Source organism: Manis javanica, chromosome 5 (assembly GCF_040802235.1).
Source record: "Manis javanica isolate MJ-LG chromosome 5, MJ_LKY, whole genome shotgun sequence".
Taxonomy (NCBI): Eukaryota; Metazoa; Chordata; class Mammalia; order Pholidota; family Manidae; genus Manis; species Manis javanica.
Genome location: NC_133160.1, coordinates 161,523,577 through 161,541,056, shown reverse-complemented (window position 1 = coordinate 161,541,056; position 17,480 = coordinate 161,523,577). Strand labels below are relative to the sequence as shown.

General features: G+C 40.3%; 1 long non-coding RNA gene across 3 annotated transcripts in view; it reads right to left on the bottom strand.

Annotated features, from left to right (window-relative positions):
* The window catches only part of LOC108405861 (uncharacterized), a 121,654-nt gene that overhangs the window by 25,050 nt on the left and 79,124 nt on the right, over nucleotides 1–17,480 (bottom strand). Inside the window, exons 7-8 of one of the 3 annotated variants that reach the window (XR_012131791.1) lie at nucleotides 10,860–10,961; nucleotides 8,563–8,671 (exon numbers count right to left, since the gene is read on the bottom strand). This is a non-coding gene — a long non-coding RNA (uncharacterized lncRNA). Of the gene's footprint in view, nucleotides 1–591; nucleotides 8,672–10,859; nucleotides 10,962–17,480 lie in introns of those variants that run through there. The other 2 variants (XR_012131790.1, XR_012131792.1) reach the window with 2 other exon arrangements.

The window sequence follows — 17,480 nt, the reverse complement described above, 5'->3', positions numbered from 1 at the left end:
ATTTCGATACAATCACTAAGCCTTTCTCTTAAAAGTGACTCCCAGTCTGTCCATGGAAACAAGGTTGACAATTTAAAAATTGCTTCATAAAATAACATTCAGGAATTTTCAAAAATCTCATTTATATTTTGTGTTTTTCTTCTCTGTTCCAGTGCTTTTAGAATATATCACAGGAATGGAAAGGGTAGTATTGTACCCTAGTTGAAATACAGAGATGTATATATTTGTGGAGATTATATATATATATATATATACACATAAATACGTGCGTGTGTGTGTATGCCATTTGATCAACTCAAAATAATTTTCACATTTTTTGACTTCACAATTCTATAGCTTTAAGGGCATACGTTTCACAGTACTTCACTCTCTTAACAGTTTGTGCATTTTCATTCCTCTGTAAGATATGAATATATTATATTGAGAGATATTATATAAATGAGACCATTATTCAAAATGAGAATCTGCTCTACTAACAGCATCACTATTTGTAGCATATACGACTAAATAAATGTCTCCCATGAGTGACTAAATGCAAAATAAAAAGTAACCACTCAACTTTAATAGTTTAAAAAAATGCTATTAAACATAATGGCTTCTTGACATTCAAGTAGCACTATGTTTTAAGTGATCTTCATTTTTTAAGAACTACTTTATTTTCATTTTAAATATTGATGGCAAATCAAGTTCTTCAGAGTGAGGAACCGGAGGAGAAAGCTTTCCGAAGAAAATGAATTTCCATGGACTCTGGAGTTCCAAGGTGCTATTTTTTTATTTTGCTTTTCTTTGGTTTTGTTTCTGTGTTCTCCTGAGGCTGTGTAATAACATCACACAAACGAACAACCTGAAAAATTGGTGGAGCAGTCTTATTTCTCAAGCTTTTCTTCAATCCCTGCTGGTATCTATTTTTGACCACATCCCTGCCTTCCTCACTTTCACCTTAAGGGGGAGCTCTGATCTCTATCAAGGACACATCAAGAACAAAATGGGACCCAGAGGGACCCACAAAGAATGAAATTCACATGAAAGAGATGAGACAGACGGAGGAGGGAGGAGGGGGGTGGGGAACCTTCAAAAGGAATAGTGACCCCTTTCCTTTCTTATCTCTCTGCCGAAGATTAGCACCAGAATCAAGCTTTAAGAAAAAAAGAGAACTGCAAGAAGTGGCAGGCATGCCCAGACCCATTTTTAGCCTAGAGTTACAGAAGGGTACCTTCGAGGTATGGCTTTTCTCCCACCCCGGTTCATGGGGCTAAAAGAAGAAAACCCTGGCTAGGAAAAGTGTAAGTAGCTGACATTCCTGTACTGCAAGAACGTGATGGTACATGACCAGACCAGGATTCAGGAGGAAGAAAGACAAGAGCATAGCTCCCAAATGATTATAAAATGATGCTGGCACACAGATTGGAATCTCTACTAGATTCTAAGCTCTCCGAGGGCAGGGCCTGGGTCTCTCATGCCTCACAGTGTTCTCTGTCTGGGACAGTGCCTGGCACACATCAAAAACACAGCCCAACAACCACTTACCACAGGAAAACACAGTGAAAACGATACTTGCTGAAAGTCTTTGAGCATCTTGTCTAGCCTTTCTGGATTTTAGCTTCCTTACTCCCAAAAATGTAAGGGTGAAGTAAATTATTTCTCTGGTCACTTATAGCCCTGTGAATCTATAAAATATGCCCCTAAGATTCAAACATAACAGTCACCAAATTTACAGACATAGGTCAGGAGACATGACAATCAGCCACCTGCTCTTCATATGCATCACTTGAAGTCACAGTTGGGAAAAAAATGTGTAGGTATTTGTCAGATTAAGTGTTTCTGTCCTATTCAAAGCAATACCATGGTCCACACTATACCAACACCAAAGAGATTTCCATTCTGGCTGCCATCCACCTGGGGATGTTTTCATCCTGTTGTGGTGAGCAACGTTATTTGTTTGTAACTCTCAAAGATTCCATTCTTGACTCACTGAACAGCCGTATTTGATACTGTAAAACAGGAAAAAACTGCCAAGCCATAAAAGTCCCTTTGAGTGGTATAACAGCACAGCCAGCCAGGCACAGATTTGGATTCAGATCTACTACAGCATGAACTCCAAAAGGATAGTTGACCTCTTTGAGCTATTGTCACCTCCTCTGTAATATGTATACACATATATACACCTGTATTATAGGATATATGATCTTGGGTAAATCACTTTATCTCTTGAACCCAGCTTCCTCTTCTGTAAAACAAGTCTGTCATGTGTCCCGGGAAACACTCTGCAAATGTTGAAGTGCTGTTCAAATTCTCGGCGCTAATATCATTATTACCATAGACAATGCAGTTCAAGGACACACTAATAACAGGCTTACAAAGCTGTCACATGTCTGTGGACAGGTAGGAAGCAGTAGCTTCATATTTGCCACATTGATACTCTGGAACTGGACAGAGAGATTTTTTTAAGTCTCTCTTGGCAATCAGCAAGCAGCTGTAGGTTATTGCAGAGAAGGGCAGCATCGCCAAGATGGGCTAGAGGAAATGAAATGTGCTTGTGTTGGACCACATTCAGAATGATCTCTTTAGATGTGGCCATAACCATCTTCAATTTCAAAAGAAGCTCTTTCTATGATTCGGAAGCATTTCACATCCCTACACAGACTTAAGAAAGTCTCAGAACAAATGATGAGAGAACAAAGCATCAACAGCAGAGAAATTCCTCTGTAAGCTCCTTTAAACCTCACACTGAAACGTGGAGTGGAGAAAGCAAATTCCTGTGTTTACACTGAGGGTATCAAAGTTTACCTCTGACATCAGACAGGGACCTTGTCTTCTTTAGAGATGTCAATATTGTCACAGAGTTTTCAAGAATCCACAGATCACTATTCACAAACCAATCTGCACTAGCTTTGACAAATACGGACATTCCTTGGCAAACCATAGTGAGACTCAGGGTGCTTCTCAGGTATGAATGACAAGCTGGGAGGAGCTGATTGTCCACTGGAGGGGCAGGTGAGGGCCATTAAGCCTAGCCAGTCATTAATCTCCAGGAAATGCCCAGAGCCAAGGTCGTTATTGCTATTATAAACCAAAAATGAAAAGAAAAAAAGAAGGCACGTAGGTCTGTTTTATGGGTGATACAGTTTCAATTGGCACATATTGAGCATTTCTAGAGATTTAATTAAGCAATCAGATTGCTTGAGTGGTCTCAATATTCAGTGCCTTTTATAGAGTTCTTTAATGACTATGCATAGGATTATTCTGGATACTTTATGGACCATAGCAAGTGAAGTTTTATGTCTTCCCAGTAATACAGTGAACCTTTCTTTCCCCCATTACTCTAGCTTAAACAAAGGTTTTTGTGGTTATTGTTGTTTTGGGTGGGGGGGTTCTTAGGTTTGTGTCTAGAAAAGTGTAGCCAAATGAATTAGAGTGAAGATAATTAAAGCAAAAAGCATTTGACTTTGCCCCTTAATGATTCATTCCAGCAAAATGTAGTGCCAGGGTCTAGTAAAACAAGGAGAGGTGGACATTTACTACTGTGTTTATTCATTCATTTTCTAGGTCATAGGGATATCAACAATGTTTTGGGAATAAAGGATATAGCAATGAAAAGAATCTGTAAAATCTGCATCGAGCACTACAGCAGGTGATTACGGGGACAGACTTTGGAGCCAAGTACCTGGGTGCAAACCTTCACATATTCACTTCCTAGTCATGAGACCTTGGGCAAATTACTTAGCTTCTCCATGTGTCTTCATTTTTAAAATGGGATTAAATAATTCTTTCCTCTTTGACACTTGTAAAGATTAAGTGAGTAAACACATGAACACACTTAGCATAATGCACAGTATGTAATATGAACTATATTGGTGTCAGTTGTCCTTATTACATTCTTGTGCACAGAAATAAGACAATATGCAAGGGACTAAATTAATAAATGACACATTTGTAAAAAGCAGTGAGTGCATCTAAAAATAAAACATGCGATTAGAGTAGGATAAATTTGGGGGGAAGTTCTACTCTGAGAAAGTGATATTTGTGCTTAGCACTAAATTATAGGCAAACCTCACGTTATTGCAAAACTTTATTATGCTTCACAGACATTTCATTTTCTACAAGTTGAAGATTTGTGGCAACCCAGCACTGAGCACGTCTGTGAGTGCCATTTTTCCAACAGCATTTGCTCACTTCATGTCTCTGTGTCACATTTTCATAATTCCTGCAATGTTTCAAATTTTTCCATTATTATTTTACATGTTATGATGATCTATGGTCAGGGATCTTTGATGTCACTACTGTCATTGTTTTGGGGTGCCATGAACCAGGCCCATATAAGATGGTGAACTTAATAAATGTTATATGTATTCTGAATGCTCAACCAATAGGCCATCCCCCTGTGTCTCTCCCTCTCCTTTGGCTTCCCTATCCCCTGAGACATAGCAGTATTGGAATTAGGCTAATTAATAACTCTACAGGGGCCTCTAAGTGTTCAAATGGAAGGAAAAGTTGAATATCTCTCACTTGAAAACAAAGCTAGACATGATTAAGCTTAATAAGGAAGGCATAGTCCAAAAGCTAGGCCTGTTGCCCCAGACCACCAAGTTGTGAATGCAAAGAAAAAGATGTTGAAATAAATGAAAAATGTTACTCAAGTGAACACACTAATGGTAAAAAAGCAAAACAGCCTATTGTTGATAAAAGTTTTAGTGGTCTGGCAAGAAGATCAAACTAGCCACAACATTCCCTTAAGCCAAAGCCTAATCCAGAACAAGACACTGACTATCTTCCATTCTGTGGAGCTGAGAGAGGTGAGGAAGCTGCAGAAGAAAAGTTGGAAGCAAGTAAAGGTTAGTTCATGAGGTCTGAGGAAAGAAGCCATCTTTGTAACATAAAAGTACAAGTGAGGTGGTAGGTGCTAATGTGGAAGCAGGTTATCCAGAAGACTTAGCTAGAATAATCCATGAATGGGGCTGCACTGAACAACAGACTTTCAGTGTAGATAAATAGCCTTCTATTGGAAGAAGATGCCATCTAGAACTTTCATAGCTAGAGAGGAGAAGTCAATGCCAGACATCAAAGGTACAAAAGACATATGACTCTCTGTTAGGGGCTAATACAGCTGGTGTCTTTGAGTTGAAGCTAATACTCATTGACCATTTTGAAAATCCTAGGGCCCTTAAGAATTATGCTAAATACCCTCTCATTCTGAGTTTCATCGTCTGTAAAATGAATGAGTTGTCTTGAATGACTCCAGGAGATTTCTTATTTCACTGGAAAAGAGATTCATAACATTCCTAAAGAAATCTAGTCACATAGAAATCTAGTTATATCTGCAATTGTTACTTCACATGAGACTTTCTGAATATTTCTGGCCACATATGTACAATATGTGACTAGGAAGCTTTGATTTGAGCATTCCTAACTTTTAAAGATTGCTACTGGCATGCAGAAAAAGATAGATATATCCATAGGTCCACATGTGATTATAAAGTGCTCTAGTCTTCTGAGCAATCAAAGCAAGAAATCGCATGATGAGTTAACAATTTTTTGTTGGGCACCTCCTGTGTGAAGCACTTAGCTCAGTGTCCTGCATGAGTAGATGTTCAGCACACATTTGTTAGTCATAAAAGAAGTAACTGTTCCTTTTTCTTTGCTTCCACAGAGTTTCGCTTGAATGTCTCAAATGCTTATTCCATTTGGCCTGGTAATAAAATGATTTGTCTTCCCATGTCTAGCAGAGTGTACGACTGAGGAACAAGGGCTCTGCAGAAACAATCTTCACTCCTCCACTGGCACCTTGCTGCATATCTGACTAGTGAGGAAATCCTCCTTCTTTAGTGAAGTAGAAGCTGGCCCTCCGGGATTATCCCTGGAATGATGTGGGGCAGCTGGACCCTGAGAGAGAGGGAACCGTGGTCTGCACCGACCCTGCCTCCCCCCAGGGGCCATTCCCCTATGTGGTATGGGTTGAGGGCTCAGCTCAGAGGGGCACTAGCGCTTGGGACACTGTTGACCAAACCTCCAAATTTGCTCATATTGGGAAGAAATAGGGAAGAGACAGTGAGCATTGTTGTCTTTATCACTGGCAGGCAACAGTGACTCATCAGAGGCAGTTATTGTTTTATGACAGGTTTCAGTTTTCTGATTATGAGGATACAGTGAAGTCCAGAGACAACACAACATTGTATTAGAAATCAAAGGCTGTCTTTCAGTTCCAGCTGTGCCATTAAGTAACTTTGGGAAAGTCATTTCCCCTTTCTGGACCTGGGCTTGCGCTTCTTTAAAATGAGGAGATTGAACTCAGCCACAGGGTTTCAATTTCTCCTTGAGCAGCAGAATCTTCACTGTATACCAGTGACACAGTGGAGTATCTCTGGTTGAATTGGTGGGCCCCAAAGCCTCCCCCTTGAGGCTACCTCCACACTCCCAAAGCAAAAAGAAAGGGAGTTTGAAGGCCCAGAACCACCGCATTTCCAGCATGCCTTTGGGCACAGTGAAGATAACAAGCCCCTTGTTAGATAGCTGCACACAGTTTGCAAAGTGATTTCACACACCCCCTTCATTTCATCTGGCATCCAACCATTTTAAGTAAGAGATCAAAAGTGAGAAGTAGCTACAATTCCAGCTTTTAATGCCACAGTCGAGAAGGTTAGGCACCCAGAATGCTCTGAAGGAGTGAGATGAGTTTCAGAGTCCTTAAGCCAGCTTGGGGGCCAGGGCTTTATAAATGCTTAAATGAGCCCACTAGTCTGCTTTTGTTTCTTATGAATATAAGAGTAAATGTTATTTTTTAACTTTACTATGCAAACTGTATCAACCATCAAAATGCTGAGGTAAATAGCTCAGTAGCAGCTAATACACACGGCCTAAAAAAGTTAATTCTAGAAAACTCCATTTTTCATATTTTAAGAGATTTTTCTTTTATCATGTTCATGATAGAAAGACCAAAAATAAAAATAAGCATAAAAGTTATTAATAATTTTTCCACATGGAGATAATTACTGCTCACAAGTGAGTACATACTTCCTTGTCTTTTTGCAAAATATAAATGCTTTAACTAAAATCAGATAATCGTGTACACACACTTTTTAATGTGCTTTTCTCATCTAACAATATGATCATTACTTCAGGTCAAGGAGTACATTTCAATAATGCCACTATTTTTAATAGGATTATGGCTTTCTATCATATGGATAACCACCATATATTCAAATAATCACCTGTTGTTGGAAACACTGACTTAGGGTTCCTTAAACTGCTTCAGACAAGGACAGGAGGGTAGAACCCAGAGAATAGAAATGAGAACCAAGTAGCCCTGCTGTGGTATTTGGAAGCAGGAGAATTTTTTCCTTCCCATTACATTAAAATCTAATTTTAAAAAATACAGAGAATGATATTATCTGGTTTTTAAGGGGGTGGGGGAAATGTACACTCTTGCACACTGAGGGTATATTAGGGTTCTCCAGAGGAACAGAACCAACTGGAGATTATCTATCTATCTATCTATCTATCTATCTGTCTATCTATCATCTATCTATCTATCTATCTATCTATCTATCTATCTATCTATCTGTCTATCTATCATACATCTATCATCCATCTATCTTCCGTCTATCTATCATCTCTCTATCATCTATCTATTTATCATCCATCTTATCTGTCTATGTCAGGAGAGCTGCATATATATAGGTAGTATTTCATATATAATATTCCTCTGATACGAGAGATTCCTGGCATCTGTTCTAGGGCCAGCCTGGGCCTCCAGTTAGGGCCTGCTCTGGATCCCCCCCCTGGTTCGGTCTTCTTGCCCTGGCCTCTCTGTGACCCACTTACATTCCTTCTATGGTCCCTTCTCCGGTTTTCCATGGTCACGGTCACTGCCCCAGAGTTAACAGCTTGTCTCAGTTGGGCCCTGGTGTGCTACAATAATTAATTTGTTCGTTCATTCAAGAATTAGTAACAGCGCCGTTGGTGTAGTGGTAGCATGCAAGATTCCCATTCAGGAATCATTTACTGAGCATCTACTATTTCTAAGTCCCTGGTTATACAAAAATGTATCACATACAGTCTTTGCACTTAATGTGCATACCGTCTGTAGTAGTCTACTGAGGCTGCCATAACAAAATACCACAGACTGGGAGGCTTACACAAGAGAAATGTATTTTCTCACAGTTCTGGAGGCTGCAACTCCTAGACCAAGGTGCCAGCAAGGCTGCTGTCTAGTGAGGCTTCTCTCCTTAGGCTGCAGACAACCACCTTCTTGCTGCATCTTCACATGGCCTTTCCCGAGTGCGCGCGTGCTCCTGGTGTCTCTCCCGCTTCTTATAAAGGCACCAATCCTGTCCAATTAAGGCCCCACCCTAAGACCTCATTTAACTTTATACCTCTGTAAAGGCTCTCTCTCCAGATACAGTCACACTGGGGATTAGAGCTTCAACATATGAATTTGGGGGGGGTGGGGGGAATAGGTCCATAACACCATTTAAGTGGAAGAGTCAAGTATGTACAGATGACTGCCATATGGTAGGATGCATACCATTAAAAATATTGTGTATTTCTGGGGGTGGAGCTTCTAACCTGTCCAGGTGGATTTTGAAAATAGAGAGGGAGTTATCCAGGCAGATGGAGCGCGGAAATCCAGGCAGAGGACGCAGTCTTTGTAGAGCACAACGTGAAAGAGCACCACCTGTCGGCGGAGATGGAGAAATAAAGAGATAGGCTGGGGTATCGCGGAGGTGAGACTGGAAGCTATGCTGTGACCTCATTAAAAGCCCCTCCTCTCTCACCGCCTGTCGGGCTGTTTCCCATGCAACAGTCCTCCTACCTCCCTCCCCTCCTCACTCCACTCCAAGTATTGCTCTCTTAGGTCTCAGTCTGACAAACACTTAAAATATTAGCCCCTATCTTTTTGTATAGCCCTTGAGAGTTTACAATACACCTTTGCCACATCATTTGACCTTTAAAACTGTCCATTGGAGGAAAACAAATATATTATATGCATGCATATGATGAAAACAAGATTTAATTATAATATTAATAGTAATAATAACTGGCCAAAGGTCAGGGGGCCGTCTTAGAGGTAGTTTAGGGCTAGAACCCAGACCATCTGCAGGCTAATCCAGTTTCTCTCTTTTACCCTACCTGCATTTTTCTCTGCTGTTTGCCTCACATGTTATATTTCTCCAATAATGCATCAACAGTTTGACAGACCTTTCTGGAAATAATGTGTCAACCAATAGGAAAAAAACTCTCAGAATGGGAACATTGGGCCTGGCAAGATATTTTTGGCTGCACAGGCCTGTCAAAGCCCATTGAATCACACATCTGCCTCACAAAGGGCCAACCCAGAGCAAAGCCCAGGGGTGTACTTCACAGAAAGGAGTGAATTAAAGCACTTCCAAGTCAGGAAATGCCAAGCTAGGCTTTTCTGTGGTGTTAACTTACTGGCCCAAAGTAGACCAAACAGTAATTTCCCTACAGCCTAGCCTGTTACCCAGAATCCTTCACTGGACCTTTGTCAGTGTTGCCAAGGCAACAATAACTCTCACTACTTTGGTGATTTTTAGTTTCAGTCACAAACTTCATATTAACTTGGCTGAAAGTCTGATGCAGCACAACTTTAACTCACAGGAATGCATGAGGAATAAATTCTCTGAGTTTCCAAAAAAGCTGACACTGTAATCCTTTAAAAAATTGTGCCCATTCTGGATGGAAATTTCTCTAAAATTCTTTGCTTGTATCTGTGTCTTCCTCTGATAATCAATGGAGCATAATTTAGTTGAAGCTTTTTCTGGATGACTCAGGTTCTAAAGTGACCTTTCCAGAACACAAATCTGACTCCAAGATCAAATCTAAGCTCTTTCAATTTGGGAAAATGCTTCACTGCTCACCCTAATCTACCTTTCCAATCTCGTACGTCCTCTTTCTCTTTATACACCTTTTAGTCCAGGAACCTGGAAGTCATCATTATTCTTGGAACATTCATAAAACATACCACATTCCTTTTGATCACTGAGTATTTATACATAGGGTGGCCCTTCTCAGCCCTTCACTCCCTTTTCTGCCTAGAAAATTCTTAGTTAGCCTTACCTATTGAGCTAGTCCAACAAGTCTCACATAAAACTTACCAAAATCTTCCAAAACCTCCTTCTCACCATAATGCCAGTGTACTTTGTACATGCCCCTTAGTTACAAGTATTTATGTGCCTGACTCTCCCACTTCTTCTTCAACCAATAATGTCTAGTTAGCCCAACCTTGGCCTAATGTAGGTGCTAGATACATTTTAGCATTATTAACAAATACTCAACTCTTACTCATAAATACTATTTACTTTGCGTTTACAGAACAGACACTGTAACAGTGATTTTCCTTATATTTCTCAGTAATTCTCAAAACAACCCAGTTAAGTCCAGAGTCTGAAATCAAACTCAGCTCTCCTGTCTCCAAAATCCAGGCTTTGATGCTATACCACACAGCATAGCACATACTGAACAAATCGACCTACTGAACTAACAGCAGTGGTTGTTAATAAATGGGAGAGGGATTTGTAGCATCGACGCCAATGAGAGTGTAGGACCAAGGGTTTGGACAGGTGGGAGAGTCTGAGCAGGAATCAGAAGTCAGAAAGGCAACATGTGGGGTTAACAAGGAGGGAACTATAGCTGGAAAAGGCAAGCAAGTCTTTTAAATCTAGAGTCTAGAGTAGAAGTCACATATTCAATTGCTTACTGGGCTCAAGCAAGCCAGACCACTTCCACCAAGAAATCTTCTCTGTTTCATTTCTACTTGAATCACATGGCTCTCTGGGTCTGGCTTCAATATGACTACTTTTGATAGCAATGTATGTACAAGAAGTATTTTACAATTCACTTACCTCCACTCCCAGAGAAACAGTAGTGCGTGCAGGATGAAAAATGGCAGCTGGTACTGGACCTCCATGCAGACACTGCAACGGGCCTGGGAAGGCATTGACAGACTGGATTCCAGGAGGAAGGTGGAACCCAGTATTTCCAGATGATACAATTTTTAAAAGAAGTTGAAAAGCTGTATTAATTTTTAAAAGTCAGAGCGTTATGCAAACATTTTTAAAAGATTATGTAGGGTCCATATAAATCTCAGACTTTATTGTACCTAAGTATCAACTGAGGATCATATTAAAATACAAGTCCTAGGGTCCACTGCAAGAGTTTCTGATTCAGTAGTAGGTCTCTGTGAGATCTGAACATGCGCATTTTTTACAAGATGAAATGGTGAAATGAAATGATGAAACCCCACGTGAAGTGATGGCGGCTCAGGGGCCTCTCGTGGACTAGCAGCGGGCTGGACACAAACACACCAGCTCCGGTATCAGGAAGCCTGGCTGGGAACAGAAGGGAGACAGCAGAGGAATCCCTGGGGCCAGGAGAGAAGCTGCTGTCTTATATACCCTTTTCATGCTTCTCTTAGGGACTGTGTTTCCAAATAAGACAGGCGTTAGAGATCCGACCTCCAGAAAAGTTTTTACAGCCTGGCGGGAGATGAGTAAGAATAAAGAAGCCAGATGATGTGTGTGGGGTTTGGTGGAAATCAGAGAGCCACTAACGTAATTAGGAAATGGGGTAGAAGAGGACCTGACTTCGCTTGGCTTCGAGAAGTGAAGTCCGAGTGGTAACTTGCTAACAGTCTTTGAGCACAAGAGGGAAATTTGGGAGGGGAAGGTGAACAGCTGTTCTTTGTTTCTGTGGAAGCTTGGCTAATACAACAGCAGCGTCCAGAACGGCAGGGGGGGGTTGATGTGGAAAAGAACTTGATACCAGACAGCTGTGAAGGAAAGGCATTGATCGCCATGGGCCCCGCCAGCTTCGTACTGTTCAGATATTTAAAATAAAATGAATGATAGGCTCTGAGCTTATTGAGGGACCCATGCCCTGCCGGTGTTTCTCAGAGTACAGAACTCGGCCGCTTTGGGTAGAGAATGTGTTTGGGTGCTTCACAGACACAGAAGGAAGTGACTTTGGTGGAAGAGGGGAAGAGGTACCCCCTTTTCAATTCTCTTTCGTCACTTGGTGGCGTCAAGGAGAAAGTTTCCTGGAGCTACTATCTCTCCCAATTTTCTAACACTTGCCAGTGTCTCCTAACCGAAAGAGGAAGTGACACCAAGTACGAGGATCGTCTCTGCTGTGCTTGTTTTTTGGTTTCCTCTATGGCAAGTGATGCTGGTTTTCATTTAAGGTAGTGATAGAAGGTTTCCTTTAAAAAAAATTAATTTAGGAAGGAAAGTCCACTGAATCAAGTGGAAACTTTTCCTTTATGAACAAGAGACAGGAAGCTCAGAAGATTGAGGACGTTCTCAGTTCCCACAGAATTTGCAGGTGGAGCTGGGACTCGAGAGAGATTGGCTCAGGATGGAGGAATGGGAGGTTGGGGGTGCCTCACACGCCTCTGAAACATCCTTTTCCCTCACATGGTGTCTGGTCGGTCCCAGCTTATGACACACATAGCCCTTGATGAAATGGGCCATTTTCATCCCAGCACTGTGGCCATCTCTCTGTGTGACTTGACAAGAGAGAACTTCTCTGTCATCATCTATAAAGTAAGCACCTAATTCAGGATGTTAGGTGAGCACAAAATGAAGTATGCATGTGAACATAACTCAAGAAACTCTAAAAGGTCTCAAGATGTAAAGCTCGGAAGAGGTAAACCCATACCCTACTGCTAGTTCTCACAATCCCCTACTATTTGTATGAAATGCAATATTAAAAACCAATATCAAGTTTTTCATTGACCTCATCCTCTTTTGCATAAAAAGAATATAATTAAACATAGCTTGCAAACATTTTATTTTTTCCCAAATTGACCCTCATGCATAAACTATTATTTAGCAGTGATCTAGATTATATAATATTTTTACAGAACTGTAGGTTTATTTCTTTCAAGCATATCAAGGTTTTCCTCATTAAAAAGGCAAGAATGCTTCATAATTAGCACTCCCAAACATCAGCTTCAGCAGAGATGGCCTTTGATTATGTTGTTTGGAGGCAAATAGGTGTTTCTAAGGACTTAGAAGCAAATTATGTTCTTTAGAACATATACCTTCTCCTTGAAATTGGGTTGAAATCATTTTATGGTTTATTAATCCATCTTACAGATATCACTAAAGGATGAACTTCAACCCAGACCTATCCAAATAATCACAGATTCCTAATGACTATGGCCTAATAACTATAGTTTTTGCTATAAATATACCCAATGAGATTCAGTTATTGTAAATGCATTATTTTAAAAAACTGAGATTACTAACAAACCCTGAAGCTTTATCCAATAAAGAACCAAAGGGAAAAAAATGCATTTGCAATCAGCTTGCCAGCAATATTACAAAAATGAATGATTTCTAACCTCTGGTAACTCAAACCTGTAACATCCATCCTATTGCACAAATAGATCATTCAGAAAGGTAGAGTTTACTTCCAGAAATAATAGTTGTATAAAGGTGTTCCATTCCCCAGTAAATTAAAGAGGCAGCCTCACTCCTACTTTCCCCTGAATGGAACACTGGAGGAAACTATTAATAGCATCGTTGGTTTCAAGGAGACAGCTTACATGGAATTTGGATCTTAACGTACAGAAATAGATACCTACTCTCCCAGCAATGCAACAACCTTAATGGAATAATCTTTTCAAAATGAAAACTCTGCCTTGATGAAAGTCCTCTTTTTCACAGAAATATTAAAAAAGTGAGGTAACAAAGGCAAAGCTCTCCATTGAAGTGAATGATCCCACAGTCTCACCAGAAATGTATATTTAAGCCTGGCGACTATTTGTTGGAGATTTTAATGTTAAACTACCTGCAGAATGCATTTAGCTATAGATAATACAAGCCAATTGACATTTTTAAAAATTTCTTTCTGAAAATGGAACTTATAAATATTTATGTTAAAGGATCAACAGGGTAGGTTTTCTGTTGCTGAAGCAAGTTTATTACCACCATGTAAAATAGCTGAAGTTAAAGAGAATCAGTATATTTAAACCTGTAATATGTTAGGACCATTAGCTGCATTTTAGAATAGCAGACTTTGTTTTCATGCCACAGGAACCAATTTTATAGTAGACTAAGCTGCCCTTGGGAAGAGTGTGTGTGTGTGTGAGATGAGGGCACAGCTCTCATCAGGTATCTGAAGGACATCTAACACAGAATGATGGGATTTGTTACTTGTGAAAAATTATATTATGAATTACAATGTAATTACAATATGAATCCTGTCCCCTGGAATTGTGTAATCTGCAGCCTTTGTTCCTAAATGTGGTGACCCTGGGGCGAAAAAAGGGACAGGAATTAAGTCTTGATGCTTAAGATGGAAACTGACCACACCTCTGCCATGAGACTCTGCCGTTTCTCCTACCAAAGGAAAGGGTCTGTTTCCTCAACTTTTTACTCCCAGGTGACCTCATGACTTGCTTTCACCAACAGTTCATTTTATGAATGCCTTGTGATGACATCATGCCACTTCTAAGCATAAACTTCAAGAGCCCTGGCAACACTGCCCCCTCTTGCTTCTGGAACCATGTCACCAGGGCATGAACAAGCCCAAAGAGCTGCTGGAGGGCCAGGGACCACAAAGAGGACAGCCAGCCATTCCAGCGGAGAGCATCCTAGACCAGCCAGACCCCAGCTGATCTTCCAGCTGACCACAGATAAGGAGTGAGTCCGGCCGCAGTCAGCCCATCCAGGTGGGGTTCAGCAGAGCCATCCAGCTCATTGATTCATAGGCAACAATTAACAGTTGTTGTTTTAAGTCAGTAAGAGTTGGGGTGGTTATTTTAAGCAGTAAATTTTTATTCCCATGATGATCTAAGCTATAAAGAGTGTTGCTGTTTGAATTTCACTAAGGCAGATGGATAGATTAGGATACAGAACCTCAGAAGAGATGGGTATATGTCTGAAGGGCCAAAGTGTTGCCCTGAGTAAGTAGAGATGCTTTCTTTCAAAAGACACCACAGCTTGTGCAGGTAGGTGGGCCAGTGAAATATAGCAGCTGCCTACAGGAAAGAGACTTTGCCCAGTGTCCAGCAGTACTGAGAGGACAGGGAGGGCCTGTGCTTATTGCACAGCAGTGAATGGTAACTACAGAAAGAAGATACAGAAGGCAGGCTCTCCTTGCTTTGGAGTAAAGTGGGATGGACATCCTCCATTGGCTGTTCAGTCTCCCAGCATTTTTGGGAAAAGGTAAGGAGGGTACCTAGTTCCCCAAGGGAACTCACTAGTCTTCTTGCCAGTCAGATGTATGGGATCAAAGGAAGTATTAAGGTAATTTGCTCCAAATATGATAGGGCAGTTCTTATCATCCACACCAAAATAAAAGGTCCCTCCATGTCTCCTTTAATGCTATTGGCCTTGAATCTATTTTGAGTGGTACAAGTATTGTTACTCTGCCTTTCTTTTGTTAACATTGGCCTGATATAAATTTGATAATCTTCTTTTAAAAGCATGTACGGTAACATGTATCTAAAATAGATGATAACTAGGCACCCCAGGCAGAGATTTCCTTCATCTGGAGTGGGAACTGAATGTTAACACAACTGTACCACATAATATTAATGTGCATCTAGGGTTGAGAACTGCTGATCTAGAGCTCACCTGGATCCTACCCAGTGGGCAAATCTTTAGCATAGATTTATTTCTCCTCTGTACCACCATTTCCCCCAGGCTTTGTTGAACACACCTGGAATTTTACTTCTTTCAGATTTGTTCTTTTTTTTTTTCTTTAACATTATGCTTCTTACGTTCTGGGAATCCTTTCCATTTAATTTCAGCCTCATTAATAACAATTATTTAGGCATAATTAAAATCAGCTGGTTTCTTTGCTCATCAGTATGTCTTGTATTCAACCTCTCTTCTATGGAGTTTATGTGCCAATCAAGATACTTTCAGCCACAGAAGCAGACCACCCCCACCCCTACCCCACCCAGCAGTGGTTTGCAGAATGAGGGCATTTTGTATCTTATAACTAGAAGCCTGAACATAGACCCTTCCAGGGTTGGTTAATTTAGCTGCTCCACTATGTCATCAAGGTACCAGACATCGTCTGTCTTTCTGCTCTGCCAGGCTCAGCATACCAATGAGCCTCTTTACAGCTTTAAAATGGCAAGAGCATTTCCCAGTGTCACTTGCAGATAAACAGTAACTGGGACAGAAAAGATGTCTTCTCCCTTACAGCTCAAGGAAAACCTTCTCCAAGAAGCAACCAACAAGATTCCCCTCCCATCACTGGCAAGGATCGCTGTGGTTGGCTTAACAGAACCATGATTCATCACCCACGGCTGAGGGGCCAACCTCTTCTATACACATACCTGTCTGGACAAAAGTCTGAATTCTGTTAGCAAAAAGAAGTGGGGATGGCTATTCATTTAATAGTGCTTGCCATAATACATTTTAATTTTTTTTTCACATGTTGTGTTGTATTTTCTCAAAAAATATGTGTAAGTGGTAAATTTACTAGAGTTTTTGTATTTTAGAAAATATCTTAATTCTCAAAATTGGATGAATCTTTGGACAGGTATCTGATCCAATGTAGACAGCATCTGCAAAATGAGAGGTCTGCATTGAAAACAAAAATATGTATGGAATAAACCATCATAAGCAATCTAAAATAATGACAAAGTAGGAAAGAAATTTGCAAGTTTCAAAGAAAAGAGAGCTTTTAAAAAGAGAAATAAAAAAATAACTGCATCTCAATACCATTTCCCACTTTATAGGAACCAAGATGCCTCTAGAAAATCTCATTCCTGGTCTGGAACAGAAATGTAAAGGATAAACCTGGAACATTCTGTGAAATAAAAAAGCAAAAAGGAGATTAATGACTGCTAGGGTCATACTGAAAAGACTCAAAGAGGCTCCTACTGGCCAAATATGGAATAATTTAAACATGAATAAGAATAGCAAATGCAATGAATTGAAATACATCAAGATATTACAGTCTATCAGTTCACAATGATGCTTAAAAACAAAACAAAAATAAATAAAAACACTTCAGTTAATCATCCCTGGATGTAGGTAGGGCACAGACCATTTACTCAAAATTAATCATTTATAAAGAAAAGCATTTATTTTGCCTTTTAGCTACAAACTGCACCTCAGGGTAACCCAAAGGTTGATGAGGGAAAGCTTCTATTTATAGAAATATTTCAGCTAGTACATGAAGAATGATTGAGTTGCAATTGTTCCATTTTACAACCCTATGAAAGCAATAGATCTAGACATTGACCATCAGGGGCTGCCTCACATCCCCAAATGAGAACCAGATGTTGGTGTCTCCTGAAAGACACAATGCCATCTATGAAGTATTCTTGCCAAAACCTTGCATCTGAATTTGATCAGGCTTCTAAAACAAGTCAAACTACCAATGTACAGGAAACACAGGGAACGAGGCAACGAGGTAAATGATACCACAGGAGAATAATCAGCAAAATACAGGCAGTGGGAAACTCCACAGAACAAACAAGCCAGTTTCTTCCACAA